The 19,865-nt window shown below is 38.8% G+C and overlaps 2 protein-coding genes across 4 annotated transcripts in view; both read left to right on the top strand.

The window, feature by feature from the left end:
* LOC139729121 (uncharacterized) overlaps positions 1–19,865 on the top strand; it is a 295,278-nt gene that overhangs the window by 186,080 nt on the left and 89,333 nt on the right. The window lies entirely within an intron of this gene.
* Positions 1–19,865, top strand: part of LOC139729119 (growth hormone secretagogue receptor type 1-like) — a 223,050-nt gene that overhangs the window by 174,300 nt on the left and 28,885 nt on the right. The window contains exon 1 of one of the 3 annotated variants that reach the window (XM_071640047.1): positions 784–1,523. The exons of the other annotated variants lie outside the window; for them this stretch is intronic. The gene's annotated coding sequence lies outside the window, so the exon portion shown is untranslated. Of the gene's footprint in view, positions 1–783; positions 1,524–19,865 lie in introns of those variants that run through there. 3 annotated transcript variants of the gene reach the window in all.

Genomic DNA, 19,865 nt, shown 5'->3' with positions numbered 1-19,865 from the left:
ACTTAATTTTCGGATTAACGAACTTTTTTTTCATATTCGGATTAACGAAACTCTAGGTATTTGAAATTCGAATGTTTCGGATGAACGAACCTTACAAATAACAAGCACCACCCATTATAATTCACAGTGAATCATAACCATATGGGACAAACTTTCCTCACGCGCTCTCGAAATGTGACACCATTTGTGTTGTGTGTGTGTGTGTTTTTGTGTGTGTGTGTGTGAAGTGAAACTAAATGCTGGCAGTTGCTGTTGTGTGTGGAAATTAACCCAGTCGACGTGCACATTCTCACCTCACTTGCATCCCTTTATGCACGTACACATATGATACTACAAGGGACAACCAAACATACAGGCATAATCTGCCCCCCCCCCCTCCTCCTCCTCCTCCCTCCCTCCCTCCCCCCCCCCCCCCCCCCTCTCTCTGCCCCTCGCCCTCTCTTTTTACGTCCTACTCTTTCTCCAGTATCAAACATCTGCGGAGAGAACGGCCTTTATGAGCCGTGTTAGTTGCAAAGACAAAATGCTGATCCTAAACAGAGCTTTAAAAAGGAATAACAAAAACAAAACAAAGAGAAATGGAACATCGATTAATCACGTAATTTTGCAAGTGTGGAATTTTTAAACCCACTTTATCTTCCATTCCATGGCGACTGGATGCTTTCACCTTCTCACTGTGCTGGTCGAATGACAGTGACTGCTCTTTGGGCAATAAACGTCAAGCACTTGGACTACAATGGACTTATAAATCAATGATAGAATTAAGGAATTGATCTGAATTGAATGTATAGAGGGGGTTTAAGACGGGGAAAGAGGAATTCACGGTATCTTTGTCGAATAACACCAATGAGTTATCGGCAACGATAAAGGCGTAAAGGTCTCGACGAACGACCTGTGAAGGGTTGATTTATAGTCCCACACAGATATTCTCCTTTAACTTTTATCGCATTCCTAGCCAATCGTCATAAACAGCACGAAATGCCTGACACTGTTTATAACCTTGAGAAATAAATTGTATGTTTCCACTCATAAGTCGCCCACTATATTGCGCCTCGTCCCGTACATCATAATCGTGCTCCCCTACCGTTACGAGGGTAGCGGAGTTGCCATGGCAACATGATGCGCTCTTAACAGGGGTTCTCCGGGTGCCCTGACCCCCAAAGCGTTGCGTTGCCATGTAAACGCCGATCTCTAGGAACGAGATGCGAGTGATCAGCCGTAGAGTATCAAACTGGCCCAGCCGGCCCATCCGGGGGTGAATTTATTCGGCGATCCACTGTTGTGGGAGAGCCCAGGATAAAGAGATTAATCAGAGGTCTGTCACGGTATATATAGCTAGAGAAGGAGAATAAGGACGTAGCGCGAAGAGGAAATTTCAAAATCGTATCTTTCACGCTCTAATTCGGACAACTCCTCCTCCCAAGAGTGAGGACGATTAGGATGACGAATTGGCTAATCAACTGGATATCATCGTCATTGTAGTTAGCTGTACTATTGATCGCGAACGAACGAACAAGAAGTGGGTAAGTATCCAACGCTAAGAACCCCGACAGAGCCTTGTTAGAAAAGAGAAAAAGCGATCCGAATTCAGAGCCTGCGTGAGTGAAAGTGTTGTTCCACAACATCATAGTCAAGCTGATTTTGCTCATTAAGGTAAAATCAGGAAAATAGAATGACAGGAAGATTCATCAAAATGATTAGAATGTTGGAACGTATTGAAGAATGTAATGAAATCATAAGTTTCATATATTTTGACCAAATAGCGACAGTAGTTACAAATTAGCGGTGATAATGTTGTATTGAAGTCACATCTCGGTGATCGTTTTAATTGTATTTGGTGTTGAAAGAATATTTAATTCTGAATTTATGACATCTTTTTTTGTGTGTGTTATAAAGGAAATTTCATAGTTTCAAGAAATATCTCAAGCTTATACAGGAAGGCTGTTTGGCATTTGTGTTTCCAATGTTGCTTTTGACATATGATTTACTCAAGGGCAGAATCACTCAAAGACATAACCAAATTATATAGTAGTTGATGCAACAGAGCTCTACAATTTGCGATATCTTTTCTTCCTTGTGAAGAAATTTTCGAGAATGTGGCCCAATTTGGAAATGATAATCAAACCGGTCGTGTATATTTCTAAGCGTCGCTTATTTTCTCCGCTCATAATGTTCAGAAGATGATAATAAATACAGCTACGTTCATGTCGGACTCGATATCAATTCAAAAAATAATTGTGTGCTTGGTGCCGCCTGAAGAACTGAAGGTAATGCGTTGTTTACAGATGGATAAGATAATTTTGTGATGTATGTGCTCCTTATTTGTCACAGCGGCGAAGTAACTGTCCAATCCAATTTTTGTAAGTTCGTCAGAATTTCTTTTTGGCCTTTGAAGGCCCGCTAATGCCGCAGATATTTTCATCAGTACTTCATTTCTACCTTTACTCCTGAATAAGCATGTTTATCAGTTAACGTATATATACAGGTAGCCAAGAAGCCCTGATGTAGTGGAAAATATTAGATTATATCTCAACAAGGGAATTGCCAATACCGCAAGCCGTTCGAGAGTTTAAAAAAAACCCAAATAAATAAAAAGTACACAAAACACAAAACAAACAAAAAAGCAGAACAACAGCAACAACAACGGAGTCAATAGGATTTAAAAAACTGAGACTTCTGTAGAATGAGGAGGAACATTGACGTTAGATGTCACTTCATTATAATTTTTATTTGATCTCATTAAAAACGCAACAAAACACGGTGTAAGTTTCACGAAAAGAAAATGAACAATTCAAGCAGGCGACAAAGATTTGAAATTGTCCACCTTCTCCAGAGACTCGCCATTTCAGTCACGATTACACGAGGTGACGTTGTCATGGATTTTCAAGTTTGTTATGATCGAACCTGCTGATTATTTTACTCTAAATCTTCTTGTTTAAAGGGGAATCAAAGAAAATAGATTGAATTTTTCACAGGAAATTACTCCAGTGTCCCAGTGACACAGCAATACATTATGCAAAGTTTCAGATGGCAGCTATTGTTGCCCGTGAAAGTTTCTATTTTCATTTTTGCTGTGTTGTGTATACGCAGTAATGGCGGAGTTATTAAAGGACTATCGCGTCGTCTTAATTGCATGTGATGTGATCGTTAAAAAAAACCAACAAGACGTGAAACCTGAAAACGTCCGTACACGTTGTCATGCCTTTTTCCTTTTTTTTTTTTTTTTTTTTGGTGGATTTCTCGCTGTCTTCTCGGAAAGTTACGTCTACCCTCTCTAGTCAAACCATTTTTTTGCAGGGGAGAATTTTCTCTTTAAAGTGAGGCAGTCACGAATTTTGAAAAAAAAAAATATGTTGTTGTTGGTACCTCCAATGAACTACTTTCACCAAAAACAAACTTTCAAATCACCAGATAAGCTCGTAAATTTTTGTTGAAAAAGTGTGAATCTGCATGGTGAATATGCTAATGAGCAAGTATTGGCGGAGAGTTCGACGTCACCGAGGCATAACTCTTCCCAGTCGTGTTCTGCTCGTTATGCGTACGCTAATTGTTATGCTAGTCTTCGGTCTGAACGCCAAACTCAGCTAGACGGAGTACCGTGTACATAAGTATGGTAAAAATTCGCGCGCGAGAGTGGTTTGTACGCAAAGTAGTATGCATCACGGGCAGAAGCTAGAAAAGGACCGTGCCTATTTGATGTCAAATACATGGTATATTTGATTTTAAAATATATAAAGTATGTTTACAATATTAATTTACAGGAATTATATTTAACTAAGCTTGAAATATTTTTTCTGAAATAATAAAATCACATATTTTCACATTTTATGATAAAATTACAACTGATCATTTGAACACTTAAATTAGTTTTTAGAGGCACGGCTGTCAACTTGAGAGTAGGGCATCAATGACGTAGCATCTTTTACAGGCTCTTACACGATCGCTTGCAGGAATTATTTTTCAAAAATCGCATACGGAGACAGTTTTTAATTTCCACGCGTATAAACTGGTGAAAGGTTATATTTTTTTACTATTCTTAATTATCAGTACAGTGAAAATCTCAGGACTGCCTCCCTTTAAGGGAGAGGAATAGGTGATATCGATTACTTCTTTAATACGGCAACTTCGCCGTAATTGCGTGCTGGTAATAACCTCGAATTTGTTTGTATACGAGCGAGACTGTCTGAAAGTATTTCGCGTCAGGTGATTTGTGTGCATTCAAGAATACCCGGGAGTGAAGAGGCTTAATCTAACGAATAATCTATCATACCATGTACCGATTTTCATTCTTTTTGTACCTGCTGAAGATCTTTCATAATACATCAGTGTATTCTGAAAGGCTATACAGGTGTCATGAGATTTGGGCATAGAACATGATTTCGTGACATATTTTCCTCTGAATGTGTTTATGATATACAGAAAGAAAAGGGAGAAGGGATTGGAGAGAGTCTCAAGCGTGTTTGTGTGATGTCCTCTGCTCGACAAAGTGGTGGATTGAAAGAAAATGAAGAAAATTACTGCTTGCAGTAATTTGTCGATGCTTCATTTCATCATAAATCTGCCATGGATGTTGGTCTTCAAAATAATCAAAGTTGCGCTCTTGTCATTTCGTAGTCATGTATCAAACATAAGTTGGAGACGGAACGAGGGCACTTCTTGGAATCTTCATTAAGTCGCGACGAAATTGAGAGAGCACAGTTCTTTATATCCTCAAGAACACGAAAAATTGAACTGGATGAGACTGTGGGATTCATTGCAATTCTAGCCACAGATTTACGATTAATACCAATCTCAACATTTCACTCGTATCTCCCCTCGATGCTCGAGCCAACGACCGGCATGGCCTTGGCGTTATTATCAGTGATTATCTCCGCAAGGTATAATAACTTTCTTTCTCTGGTGTATCTTCAATACTTGCTTTACGCATCGCGATGAAAAACCCCTGCTGGGTCGGTTGGCACCAGTGAAAATGTGTTTGCAAAGTCAAGTCCTCCGCTGGCCTTTGAGGGGGAAAAGGCTAGGGACAGGCAATCCGAATTTCAGGCGATTATTTGGAATCCCGAAATAGCCGCGAGGGAAATGAAGCAGGAAACGTGCGCTTTCGGCGTGGCATTTACGCACAGACAAATAATTTGTCCACCGACTTGCATAAGGAGAAGCAGATGGGGGAGGGGGGGGGGGGGGATGAAATGAACTCCAAGGTCAACAGACATGTAAGGGTTTAAGTGCTAATGTCCCCGGCCAAAGTCTCTAGTTTCGTGTGCGCCAGGGATTTTGTTTTGCCTTGTTTTATTCATTCTGAAGGGATACAACGCGCAGAAAGAGAAATTGCGATGCCCCCGCCCCCTCCCCCTCTGAATACACTTTAAAAGAAAAACAGAAAGACAGGGGACGTGAAGCGTGTCTACTGTCCATTAACCCGATTACAAATTTCCGAACAAATGGAAGATTGCGATCTTTTCTTGGATTGATTTGTTTGACTGCATGGAATGCGCATTCTTTTTGATATCGTGTTGTATTGAGAATTATATACCATATAATAAAGTCATAGTATATTATGTTGATATAGGAGATATATAGGATATCTTTAGGATATTGTGTGTGTATATATGTATGTAGATATATATATATATATATATATATATATATATCCCTAGTTGGCACCTTAGGGAGACATATTGGGGGGAAGTGTCTTCATTAGGGAGACAACTGGTCATTAAGGAGACAATTTTCGTGTCTCCATTGCGTAAATTGCCATTGAACATGTATTTTAAAATTTGCATATAAAACAAATGGAAATGTCTTCCAAATGACCCATCTAGGAGTAAATATATATATATATATATATATATATAAAATGTGTGTGTGCGTGCGTGTGTTTATATAGGCCTGTGCACGTGACGATATGTGAGTCTTTTTGTTTGTATTTTGTGATATATTGGATAATTGATTAACATTCACTGTCATATTGTACTTTGTCACGTTGTCCTTTTCTTTTGTGTATCTAATTCATATTTGGCACAAGTTGCGCCTTTAGCATGTAAGTAAGCTTTAGATGGAATTTCGCGCCTTACAAATTTTCTATGTTATCGTCACCATTACCATTATTATTACTATTATTCATTCATTCATTCATTCATTAGTATCATTAAACATGGTATGCAGTGATTATGCGTGCGTTTGCGTGTCATGTAAGCAAAATGTATTTGTGTTTATATTTGTCTTGCCAATCAAAACACAGAATAAAACATTTACGTGAGTAAAAGACTCTTCGCTGCTACCCATAAGATTTCCCCTTCTCGCAATGTGTAGTAGAAAAGTAACAGCAATGTTACTCGAAATTGAGTGAGGGCATTAAAGGAAACCAAAACCCAAACAAATTGCCAAAGAGAAATGTGGATTGAGTGAAAGCAGCAACATGAGTAGAACACATCACTGAAAGTTTGAGGAAAATCGAACAATCGATGCAAGAGATAAGACTTTTTAAAATGTTGGTGTTGAAACCGCTGGATGAGGAGACTACTTGAATTATAAAATATGATAATTCATTGTGTGGACAATAAAGAAAATTCAACATGCTTTCACTTTTCTAACATTATGGAGAGCTTTTGACTAACCGCTTTCAGAAAGCAGGGGGAATAATTACTATCCTTGACATAATGTCAGTATCAAGTTGATGGAATGTGCAATTTTCATGAAAATGATTTTTTTTTGTGGAGTTCTCTTTATATTTTCTATATATTGTTGTCCACACATGACGTCATTAACTCTAGCAGTCTCCTCTTCCAGGGGTTCCAACACCAAAACTTTAAAAATTCATAACTTTTGCATCGATTGTCCGATTTTCCTCTAACTTTCACTGATTTGTTCTACTAATGTTGCTGCTTTCACTCAATCCACATTTTTCTTTGAGTTTGGGTTTCGTTTAAAGAAGGAGCAGCGTCGGTCAATTCCTCTCGACAACCCGGCCCGTAGGGAAGATTTCGTCATTAACCAACGGCGTCACTCCAATCGCAAACACGTCCACAGCATAAAAGCGAAGAAAATCTCACGTGGTATGTGGGGTAGGAAAGAAGGGGGATAAGGAGGGGTGTCCTTTTAAGGATTTTCACCATCGAACACGAAAGGTCTTGATCTGCTTTAGCTAATGGTTTGGATAAGACGCATTGAGAAATCTGAACGTGTGTTCATCGGGAAAGGTCCATGACGTACCCTTGATTTACTTCATAATTAAACACGTTAGGTACAGTCATGAAGATGTACCATGCATATAGCGCAGACATTGTATGTCATAGTATATGTGTGTGTGTGCATATATTCTGTTTATTTATCTATCAGATCACAGGATGGGTCCTCATAAATACATTGGCTCAGATAGGTTGTGTTGTCTGTATAGGTTTTCGTTGTCTACATCCCGACAGACATCATGTTCACAAATTAATCTATTTTACAGCTGTTAAGATCTTTTAGGAACTCAGTTAAGAATGATATATACTAGCAATCGGTCCTGAAAAAAGAATACTACACAGTGCACAGAGAAGTAAGCAGATTGATAAAAAAAAAAAACCAGTTACAACCGTTTCTATTTTTGTGCCGCTCATAATGATCGGTGCACTTCAAGAAGGGGGGGGGGGGGGGGGGGGGGAATTATTACTGGTGGTCCAAGCATTCCCCCAGTACGCCCCAGAGCTATAAAATAAAGCGTTGTTGCTTGACTCTCAATTTCTTTTTAGCACATCACAGAGACTCGCAAACATCAATTTTACGGGCAAGATCAAAGTGCATCTGTCTCATACGTACGGCGGTAGTCAGACGCTGGCTAATCAATAGCCAGAATAACATCCATGTTGAGGCTGAATCCCCGGCATCTGTCGTCCATCTTCATTTCAGCTGCATAAGGTGTCCACTGGCGAGATCTTCCTTGGAGCGATTTCCCTTAAAACTAAACGACAGGCGAAAGGAGACAGTGGCGCCACCGGCTAATTGACTTACTGTGTGAGCGTGTTGTCACGTGATCTCCAAGCATCAGCCAATCAGCTTCCCGGCTTTGTTTATGCCTGTCACAGCCATACTAGTAATTATGTCAAGGGAAATTCTATCCTGATATTTTGTTGCTTTGACTACAAACATAAGAAATCAGAAATAGATCATTGAAAATTTGGGGAATACGCGCGCGCGCTCGCATACACACACACACACACACACACACACACACACAATCTTCCAATCCAAGATTCTGTGAATTGCTACTAAACTACTTATGTGAGTTGATAAAGACATTGGAATGCTGTTGTTGTTGCTGTTGTTGTTTTATTTCCGTACTAGAAAATCATCACATTTCATACATAAAGGTCATTAAAGAAAAAAAAAATTACATAAATAACGGAGGGTAGCCGATTTTCAGTAGTGACAATGACAGTCACTTCTGGTGTTCCATGGGGCCCTGTACACAAAGATGTCATACAATCAGGGACTGATGATAGAATAAAATATACACAAACACAAATAGAACGGTACATACATTACTACATTGTAACTACATATATACCATATTACCACACATTGTTCAAAGGTTTGAAGCACAAAGAAGATCAAATAAAAAGGATTTCGGTTTTTACTAAATTGAACTTAAAAACGGGTAAAGAGGAAATTTGACGTAAATCATTGGGTAAGTTGTTATACGCTGATGCACCTCTGTATGAAAAAGATCTCTTACAATAATTAGTTTTTGGCCGAGGTAACTGTAAATCGTTTTGATTACGGAGAGAGTATATGGTGATGTCTTGTACTTAAAAATATCTTTCATATATTCGGGAGGCATGTTATTCATAATCTTATACATAAATGAAAGCAGATGAATTTTTTGTCTATTGATTACTGTATTCCACCCTAAGCTACAATGAACATCACTGGTAGTAATATGGGAATAAGGGTTAACTTTTAATATTAATCTCCCGGCTCTATTTTGCATCTTCTGAAGTTGGGGTAAAGAGAGTTACCGTTGGCGGATTGCCATACTACATCACCATAATCAAAATGAGGTAACACAATAGAATTATATATCAGTTTTAATTCAGTCATATTAACAAACTGTCTCAAACGACCCATATAACCAATCATTTTACTTAACTTGTTGCATAGTTGTTCAATGTGAACATCCCATAATAACTTGTTATCTACAAAAATACCCAGATATTTAAAACTATTCACCTGAAGTAATTGTTTACCCCTAAGTTTAACATGCAAAGCATACTCTTGCTTTTTTAACATATTATTTGTACCAAATAACATACAAACAGTTTTATCAAAATTGATTTTTAAATTGTTGTCAGCCATCCATGATTCCATACATACAAACTCTTTTTGCAAAACATTTTCTACAAGTTTCGGGTTTTTATGTGAGAAATAAATGACCGTATCATCGGCATATAAATGGGCCCTGCAGTCAGAAAAAAACGAATTGATGTCATTGATAAATATACCAAACAACAATGGTCCTAACAAGGATCCTTGTGGCACTCCGCTAGTGAATAATCTTTCACCCGAAAGGGTATTATTGATTGACGTCCTTATTCTTCGGTTCGAGAAATAACTCTTGAACAACTCAAGTTCTATGCCATTAACCCCCATATTTTCAATTTAGATAGAAGGATCATGTGATCAACCATATCAAAAGCTTTTTGCAAATCAACAAAGATGGCGCCAACGTATTCACCCTTAATGCTCCTCCGAGACTAAGCATAAATTGTGTTTTTTTCCATACTACTGATATAATTAACAAAACACTTTGTATGGAAATGTTGGACAAAAAAAAAGTAATTGGTTTAGTCGCAGTTAGGAATATACTCACTCACTTCGGGCGCGTAACATTGATTTGACGTTTTAAGAATGCACATGCGCGCACTTGATGGTTATTGTTGGTGTTAGAGTCTCTAAAACGGCTCAGGAAGGCAAGCTCTGATGTAGTCAATATATCAATCACATATCACATACTAAAAGTCAGCGGAGACAAAATGTTTTCCTTGGCAGCATACTTGAATTACTTCGATAGTATCCAGTATTCTTCCGACCCAGAAGGGAGGGAAGGACGGTGGGGGGGGGGGGGGGGGGGGGGGCAGGGGGATGGGGTGAAGAAGGCCGACAGACAGAATATTTAATATGATGGCAAAGTAAAATACGAGAAGGGGTATCTTAATCTCATCTCCAGAACTGGCAAAAATTAAATTTTTTTAACATGCGATATTCAAGTTTGTGAAATAGCCTTTTCTCGATTGAAAAAGAAAATTATCATCCAAATGGTTTTACAGGTTTAGGGTGTGTTTTTATGTTATTTTATTTTATTTTTTGGCAGCAGGGAAAAAGTGTTTGCCAGAGACTGTATAGATTTATGTCTTCATAAGTTCGTTGGCATTTCTGCGGGTGGTACGGTTTTCCAGAAAGAGATCTCTCTCATGCACGGACTATTATTTTACGTTGATGATTTATTACCTCCGCCAGGGATTTTATATGTTTGGGTTGGGTTTTTTTTTTTTGCCGACGTTTGTTTATATGTTTGTTCATAATCTTTGTGATATTACTTAAAAGAGATTTGAACAGATTTCGGTGAAGTTTCCAAGACATAGGTCCGTTGTATGGTAATAAACTATGTTAGGATCGGTGAATATGTTATCGGATCGTTTTGGTGTCTTTGTTGTTGTTGTTTTTTGTATGGCCTAGTCGGCAGGTTTTTCTTTTTCTGAATGCGCCTGGTTCGTTCCTTGTGTAGTATTTATTGATGGTGGGTATCCGCTGTTTGTTTGTTTGTTTGTTTGTGCGTTTGTTTTGTCGAATGTGTGTTCACTCAGATGTGAGGGGATTCTTCTCTGGTTATTTCGTCGATTCGTACGAAAACATGCAAAACAACAACAGCAACCAAACTGTTGGCTATGTATTATGTTGTTTAGTATTGAATGATGATGAGTGAATAGCCGTTTATTGTTTTAAGTTTTGCCGGCCTTTCTTTTTTTATGACCTTGCCAGGTCAGAAAACCCAATAGCAGTAGTCTGGCTTCCAGACCCTCTGCTCGTACTATTTTGCTATACAGGATATTGACGCCCTCAACGTCGAAAACTGGAGGTTTATTTTTGTCCTTCGGCAAACGTAGCGACTTCGTCGCCGCGGAGTCCAGTTGGCAAAGAGTCTCGAAACCAGACTATAGTAGCAGTTGCTCCTGATTTTTCAGCTACAGTAACAAATTGATCCCGCGGCAGTCCTTACCACCACCACCAACAACCAGAATAAAACCCAGAAGCCAGTGATCTCGGGATCACTTCTTTGGCGATTGAAGAGAGCGATTCGAATTAACGAGATTCGGAAAGCGGCGCGACGAACTGTACGTATGTAAACATAGAAAATCAATGAGTCGAAGACATCTGTGATAGATCTAAACTTTGGTGAGAGAGAGTTTGCCGTATGTTTTGTCTGTGTGTGTGTATGTGTGTGTGTTATTTTCCGTATCTATGTGAGGGATTGTTTTTGTGTGTTAATGTGTAATTCAGACAGGCGAACTGATATTATCATACGTCATTATTTACCATGCATGCAGACACGGGAATTGAAAATACAGAGATTGAAAGAGCTCATCACCCAACAAAATTACCTGCGTGTATGTGCGTATAGCCTGTGCGTGTGTGTGTGTGTGTGTGTGTGTTCGCGTGTGTGTGTGCGTGTGTGTGTGTGTCTGTATGTGTTTGTATTCGTGTGTGTGTATGTATATATGTATTCGTTTGAGCGCGTGCCTGTGTGTATGCGTATGTATTCATATGAAACAGACATACAGACCAACGGACAGAGATGGAGTAAATTAAAGAGGTTTATTGACCAACTGTCGATGTAGGGCAATTTGTCAATCAGTTGCAATGAAAACATCTCGACGGAAGAATTTCATGAATTTGAATAAACTTGCTCTATGTTTGCCTGTACATTATCTTGTTGTTGAGATAATTATGTACATGTATTATGTGCGTCCATATGTAGAACTAAATGTGTGCGCGTGCAAAACAGACAGACAGAGTGACAGAGTTGACCAACCAAACTTCTGTTGTCGAAGATGTCAACAGCTTGAAAAGAGCACAGTGACCAACAAGAGCCACAGTGGTGTAAGGGGAGTCGGCTAACTCTGTGAGGGAATAAACATGGGCATTATCGGGACATTGTGTTATATGATACGGGGAGGAGGGGGGGTGGGGGAGATAGACAGGGGGAGGTAAAAAGATGAAGAGAAACCGAAAACTTCGTACCCATGCAGCAAAATAACATGAACTCTCATCTTTAAGAGAGTGAAACCCAACTCTATCAGGAGAGCATGTACGGAGTCAAACAAATCATAAGTCATATTCATCTAAATAAGCTGTATGTCACTACCAATGCAGCGGGACGTCTTCCACAACGCCTATCTAACACCCCTTTCATGTACCCCTCTCTTTCGGAAGTCGGCAGGTGGTAGAGTTTCTTACGACCCCATGCCAAGCCCGTAGGTTGATGCCACCTCTTTTTACTATCAAAGCTTATCGAACAACGACAAGAACATAAACAGACTCGATATTGCCAATGACAGATGTAGATATATATATATATATATGTATATATATAATATTATAAAAGCGAATGACAATGTTTGAATGATGGCAGCGGGCAAATGCCGCCCTACTAATGTATTGATATTGACTGATCTGCTCCCGCAAAGACCTTTTAACCAAGCTCCTTGATTTCACTATTTCATACTGGGAGGCAATTTATATATCAAAGCAGAAATGTCGCTATGGCAACTCGTATGCCTCCGTCATATCGCATTATTCTCCCGATAGGTCTTCAGTGCATCTTGACGTTGTGAGACAACAGTTTCCCATGAGTGGTTAAAAATAAATGATATTACATGATTGAAATGTGTGTTGAGTGTTTGCACATTCCTTGAATCAGAGTTCATCTGGAAGGCTACATTGTTTCAGGGAGCAAGTATTCAGGAATTTGAACATTCTCATTTTACCTTTGACCTTTGCCCGTTGATCCCATGGCCCAGAACTTTCTTCAAAAACACTGTCATAATCCAGTTTTCACGAAAAAACTAATTTTCGAAATATGGGGGGAAACAGTCACATTTTAATATTATCACTTAACCTTTGACCCGGTGGCCCAAATCTTTCCTAATAAAGTTATTCTGTAGTAACGCAATAAGCCATGTAGGCCTACATACCCTGTTTGATTAAGTTCTTGCAGAGAGTAATTTTCAAGGTTTGGAAAAACAGTGTAATTTCAGGATTAAATAGCAGAGTGCCCTTTGACCCTTCCCCGACCCCATGGCCCGAAGATTCCTGAAAGAACCATTTTCAGGTAGTGTAAGCATATTCTAAGTTTCATGAAGCTTACTTAAGCCATTTCTGAGATCTGAAGGAAATTAAAGTGAGATTTTAAGCATTTTCACTTGACTTTTGCCCTTTGAACTTTGACCCTATGACCAAAATATTTCTTAGAGAATCTTCATCTAGTAATACATGTATTCAGTAAATTTCGTGAAAATGTCTTGAGGTATTGAAGAGATATCGGGAAAATAGTGAAATCGTAAATAATTGACCTTGATCTTTGACCTTCGACCTTGTGTGTGTGTTCCAAAAAGTTGATAGGCACAGGTCCGTCCACTCATACATATTCCAAGTTTCAGAGAATACCTCAAACGGTTTTTAAGTTACCCTGTCCGCAATATCGATAACGGCTAGAAGGACGAGCGGACGAACAGATGGACATCGCGAAAACACAATGCCCTCCGGAGACACTTCGTGGTGGAGGCAAGTAAAAAGATGAAAAAACTATACCATATGCTTTTAAATCTTATTTTCACTTCTTGATTTAGTTTTCTTTTTGTTTTGTTTTTTGTTTTTTCATTTATTTCCTTTTGTCTTGTCAGGCAAGACTCATGTTTGCTCTGTGCTATAGTCAGTAAACCAGTCTGTTTAAATTCGCTTTTCACGAGAACCGAGTTATGAGTGCACCAAACCTTCGGGAGGTTTTTGATGTCTTGAAATCAACAGGTTGAGGCTATAAATAGGTCGACTTGTAGCCTGACAACAGCCTGTCTTACAAGCACTCTGTCAAAACGAGTGCCCGAACCTATTGAGTTCTGCTGTGCCGTAGGGATCTGTCTGGCAATCAGTGGCATTCAGCCTCTCTCGAAATGCACACGCCAGTCCAAATGCGCAGTTTGACACGGGGAATAAAATGCTGTTCGTAGATCATTCAGATGTGTACAATATTTTACTCATTCATTAGGCCTACTATTGACTTCAAGTAAAATTTATACAAGGGAACAAAATGATTCTACTATTAAACTGGAAGAACGATGCCCCTCTCTTAATGAGTGTCGAGTTCTCAACTTCTTTGTTTTCGGTAGGCTCTCAAGTTCTTCTTGAGTTCCCCATGGATTGAAGGAGAAAATTCATGTCCTATCATCTGTTAAATGTTACATCATGGGGTGAATAAACTGAATTGCATGGATTCAGCTTGCCCCACTAGGATTTTTTCCCCTTTGAGATGTGTATGGAAAAGTGCAATTACATCTGACGTCACAGCGCCTCCACCGTGTCCAGCCGTTTATGTGATTCCATGACATTTTTTTTTTCTTTTTTAGACCGTCGTAATAAACATTCAGCTGTACGGATGTCTCAGAAATCCGTGTACTTTGCAGCTGTGATATTATATTTTTAGATTGCGCATATTACATATCTGCCTAACACTCGTTTATATAGTCTCTTTCTGTTTCTCTGTCCCTGTATATATACATATATATATATATATATATATATATATATGTGTGTGTGTGTGTGTGTGTGTGTCTGTGTGTGTGTGTGTATGATGTGCGCGTGTGTATATGTATGTATGTATGTATGTATATGTATACATTTATACAATGCATATAGTAGTCGGGTTATCAATAGACCGGAAAGACACTGTCGCCGTCTCACAAACATGACGCCCGCGTCCATTAATATTGTATAATAATAAACCAGCAGATTTATCTTCCAGTCTGGTCAAGATCTTCAACTCCTCCTCCCCACCCCATCCCCCCCCCCCCCCCTCCCTTCCTCTCTTCCGTACGGACATACATACATAACTCCTTCATTTGCCCATCGTGGAATGCGAGGGGAAATTGAGGCGGTACACTTTCTGTTAAAGGTATCGTTTACCATTGGGAGCAGTGATTTAACTTTAAAATGTTAGAGTTACCACATTTGATACATATGTGTAGGTCAGTTGTATCACAAAACATCCTACTACATAAAGATTTCGCAATAAAGCTATAGATATAAAGGTATGTCAATATTTTTTCTCAATAAACCATTACTGTAGATTGTTTATTCTAGAAGCAATACGTTATAACTATTGTTCATATTTTGTAAATTTAACAATACTATCCATTGATTTATACTGATTAACTTTTTTTCCATCGGTTGTTTCTGTCCCTAATCACATTTTAGAACTATTTTGAAGCATTAAAGTTGGGTTTTTGTTTCTTCTGCAAAAGGTAAAATATCATCTGCAAAAGGTAAATAATGTCTTTAAAGATCAAAGTCTTCAGTGGTCTTGGGGATCGGTTGTGGAGTTGTGCATCATGGGAACTGGCCAAAGTCTGTTCTACATGAAAAGAGTTTGATTGATGCTGCAGACGTTTGATTGTTTTTGCAACGTCTTCCGCTTCATAAACTTTCCGGAGAACGTCTGGAACGCTCGACATTGTCGCTCCTAAGTTGTCAAGAAGAGAGGGTTCAGCTATTTAAACATAACCGGGAGATGATGTCTGTTTGACTGCCGCTGACATCCTTTGCTCCATCACGAGCGGTGGGATGTTTTATGACAGTGCAGGGGTACAACATGGTTGACCTTTTGTCTCCACCGAAGATGCGAACACGGAGCAGAAGGTCGGAAGATGTCACTACATTTGCAGGGAAGAATGATAAGTCATAATAATTGTCATGGAACGAGGTCCTACCCTTCTCCTCAACGGTTCAAAACACCGGTTTCATGGGGGGGGGGGGGGGGGGGGGTATTGTCTGACATCAAATGGGTTACAAGGCAGAGCAATAAACATTCATATGACGTCAGACTTTCATAATTAAAGAGGTCATTATTACTAAATGTTTTAACAGCACATCAAATATCAAGATCGTATCAAGAAGTAATGACTTTTTTCTGTTCTAATGGTACAGACTGGTCCAAATTGGCAACAAAAATTAATACGCCTTTACTTCGGTGCCCCATGCGCGCACGCGTTAGATCTGACACCGCAGTGCTGAAATGACGAGCTTCGGAAAGGTAAAAAGAACTAATGCAAATGCGGGCTGACTTGCATGGATTCATAATGTGATTGTGGTCAAAAGAGTAAAGTTTGTCAATCATTTCTATCGCGCTAATATGAATAACAAAAGGCAATGGAATGCACCTTTCCCCTATACAGACTTAGCATAACTTACATGTTTCTCCCACTATGTATTTACAAAAAAAAAAGATCTTAATCAGTTACATTTAAACATCGTGATGTTAAGGATATCATGAATCAATATAAGTCAACATGCATTACTTTGCATACTATAGTTCCTCGAATTGAGTGGAGAGTGTAAACACACACACACACACACACACACGCGTTATCGTACCCTCTGTTGATTGGACGCTTCACGAGAACTCTGACGTAGAGCGAGGACGCGCGAGCGCGCACACGCAGTCAAGTGGCAGCGCGACGCAGACACGGACCAATCCATCAAACCGTGACTCCACCGCTCTCCCTATAATTTCAAGAGCATTAGGCCAAAATAGGCTCAAACCTGGACATTTCTGGTAACAAGCTGATTTTATTTTTTCACGATAGGTCCAGAAATATGTCTAGAATAACATATTAAAAGTCCTCATAAATCCTCCCCGAGCGTTTTCCGCAATCCAAGATGGCGTCCAAAATGGCCGCCATTTCCTGAAATTCTTATAACTTTTCAACCAGGTATCCCAAATACAAAATTTAAGTGTTTACATGTTTTGAAACATGAAGAACTCAATAAAATACATATTAAGAGGTATTGACGCGCACAAGTACCGTAATCCAAGATGGCATCCAAAATGGCCGCCACTAGTTTCCTGAAATTCTAATGACCGTTCAACTAGGCAACCCAATACAAAATTGAAGTGTATAAATATGTGTTCTGAAACATGGAGTACTCAATAAAATACACATTAAGAGATGTTGACGCACACAAGTTCCGTAATCCAAGATGGCGTCCAAGATGGACTCCATTTCCATGGACTCCAGATGTTCAAGCACGCAAGTATATACCGATAAAACCGCATGGTTTATTTTCTTCACCTCAAGCACATGAGATGAAAATTTACTGCTATGAGTAGAATCCTCTTTTTTTTTTTGCCAACGCACCTGATGTCTACCAGGAGGTGAGTTCTGTTTAAAACTGTCAATTATCACTTAGGAAGTGAAAACAATTCTTTTTGGTATCTGTATTACATACATGCTCAAAATTAGTGTCTACATCATGTGCTACAAAATAATGTGTAATTTATCACATGACAGTGAATTTATGTGGTGCAGTCTATTGCTCCACGTAAAAACATAGTGATTAAATCAATTAATTCATTTCATGTAGATGAGATAAATAATAGAAATCAGAGAATATGACACTTAGTTATTGGTACATGGAGGGAGATTCTTTTTTCTTTTCAGACCTGAAAATCTCAGGTTTTATGGTGCACCACTATCGATGAGATACTAGATTTTTGTTTCTATTAAAAGTGTAAGTAGAATAATGACTAGTATATTCAAGGCAGTGAGCTGGTGGAGGATGTGGGAGGGGGAATCCCTTTCCACTGGAGGGAGTTCTTGCATTTTTATGATCGTCATTAAACGGCTTGGTGCACCCTTGGTGTTATATCGAGAAAATTGTCCATCCTCAAAGAGTAGATAATTCATAGTCTCAGTATCCCCAACCCCTCCAACACGAGGGAGCTTTTACATTGGAATTGAAATGATAATAATTACATCAATTACACTTATTTGATGGAATATTTGGAAATTGTTAATCAAAAGGATACTTGATTTATATCAGGGACTGAACTGAGCGGTGGAAGGGTTAGGAAGGGCATATCACCCTCCAATATTAGGGAACTTTGCATTTTGTAAGTGAAAGATCTGGTGCACACTTTTTAATTACATATTTGGAAATTTGGAAAATTGTCATTCTCAAAAGTGTACAAAGTCTATGGAAAGGGGCCGAGCGAGGGACGTTTTGCATTCTAATGATTGCAATTCAACGACAAAGTGCATATACTATAGGTTGAATATTTGGACAATAATGATTGTTCAGGCCACCCCCCCCCCCCCCTTCCCAAGGAGGGGGGGGGGAGGGAATGCATTCATCCCAACCCATACCCATATTGCGCACATTTAAGGTAAAGATTCCGATGGACCTGAGTTTTTGAATCTCTAATATTATATTGAATTTCTTTGTCTCTTGAAACAGGCTAAAAACAGCAATGTGTTAATAAAACAAAATGGCAGCCATTTTGGTCACCATTTGCTTTTCGGGAAGAACTCCGGTGGTTTTATTGGTACTTTAAAAGTGCTTTTATGATCTCTGAATAAGTATTTTATTGGGTTCCTTGTGACTCAAACGTATATTTCGACATTTTGAAGTGTGTCTCTGTTGGTAAGATTTCCTTGTAAAGTTATAAGGAAAAAAAAAAGGAAATGGTGGCCATTTTGGACGCCATCTTGGATTGCAGTACTTGGGTGCTTCAACAACTCTTAATATCTATTTTATTAAGTTCCCCATGCTTCAAAACATATATTTAGATATTCAAATTTTGTATTTGGATTACCTGGTTGAAAAGTGATAAGAATTTCAGGAAATGGCGGCCATTTAAGACGCCATCTTGGATTACGGTACTTGTGTGCATCAACATTTCTTAAAATATGTATTTCATTGAGTTTTTTCATGCTTTAAAACATATACCAAGACTTTTAAGTTTTGTATTTTGGATACCTGGTTGAAAAGTTATAAGAATTTCAGGAAATGGCGGCCATTTTGGATGCCATCCTGGACTGCGGAAAACGCTCAAGGAGGATTTATGAGGACTTATGATATCTATTCTAGACATATTTTTGGACCTATCGTGGAAAAAAGTCAGCTTGTTACCAGAAATGTCCAGGTTAAAGTAATACTCTTTGCCAACTATCCAACTTTGGTGAACGATGGTGCTTGAGAAGATTATGGATAATAATACTTCCCTCGATGGAATTTCCTTCGTCGAATAATCTGACGACACACTGCAGAAGCCGAAGTATTAACGACCGAAGACATTGTAACTAAACGAGACCCCTTTTATCATATTTTATGTTATAGAACCAATATCGGCAGTTTCAAAACAGTCTGAATGCTCACAAAATGCAGTGGGGCAGTTCAGTCTTTCTAGGTTTCAATTCCCAAAGTACCTCTGTCGTAAACAATAATAGTTGACACTGAAGAACATCACCGCATTCGAGATATTATATAGGTTTCAAAACTTACATCATCCAAGAAAAATAGCTCGTTGATGTATTTGGTTTCCTTGTTCCTTTCCAGAGAAAAACAACTTTGAAACAAATGAGAACCAAATTTATGAAATTTTTCCGTCGAGTTATTTTTTATTAACGTCGATGAAAGGCAAGTTGTCAATCAGTAAGTATAAAGGAGAACCACTTTCACTTTAGAGTACGCTGTTGACACATTAACAATTGTTCATTTTTGGGGGTGTGCGTCTGGATGTGTTTTTATCATTCACTGTATCTTGGTACACTTTG

The sequence above is a fragment of the Diadema antillarum genome, unplaced genomic scaffold (genome assembly GCF_040938485.1).
Source record: "Diadema antillarum isolate AM-2024a unplaced genomic scaffold, OU_Dant_1.0 seq00000217_RagTag, whole genome shotgun sequence".
In the NCBI taxonomy this organism is placed as follows: domain Eukaryota; kingdom Metazoa; phylum Echinodermata; class Echinoidea; order Diadematoida; family Diadematidae; genus Diadema; species Diadema antillarum.
Note: the sequence above shows the minus strand (reverse complement) of the source record. Positions and strands in the feature narration are given on the sequence as shown.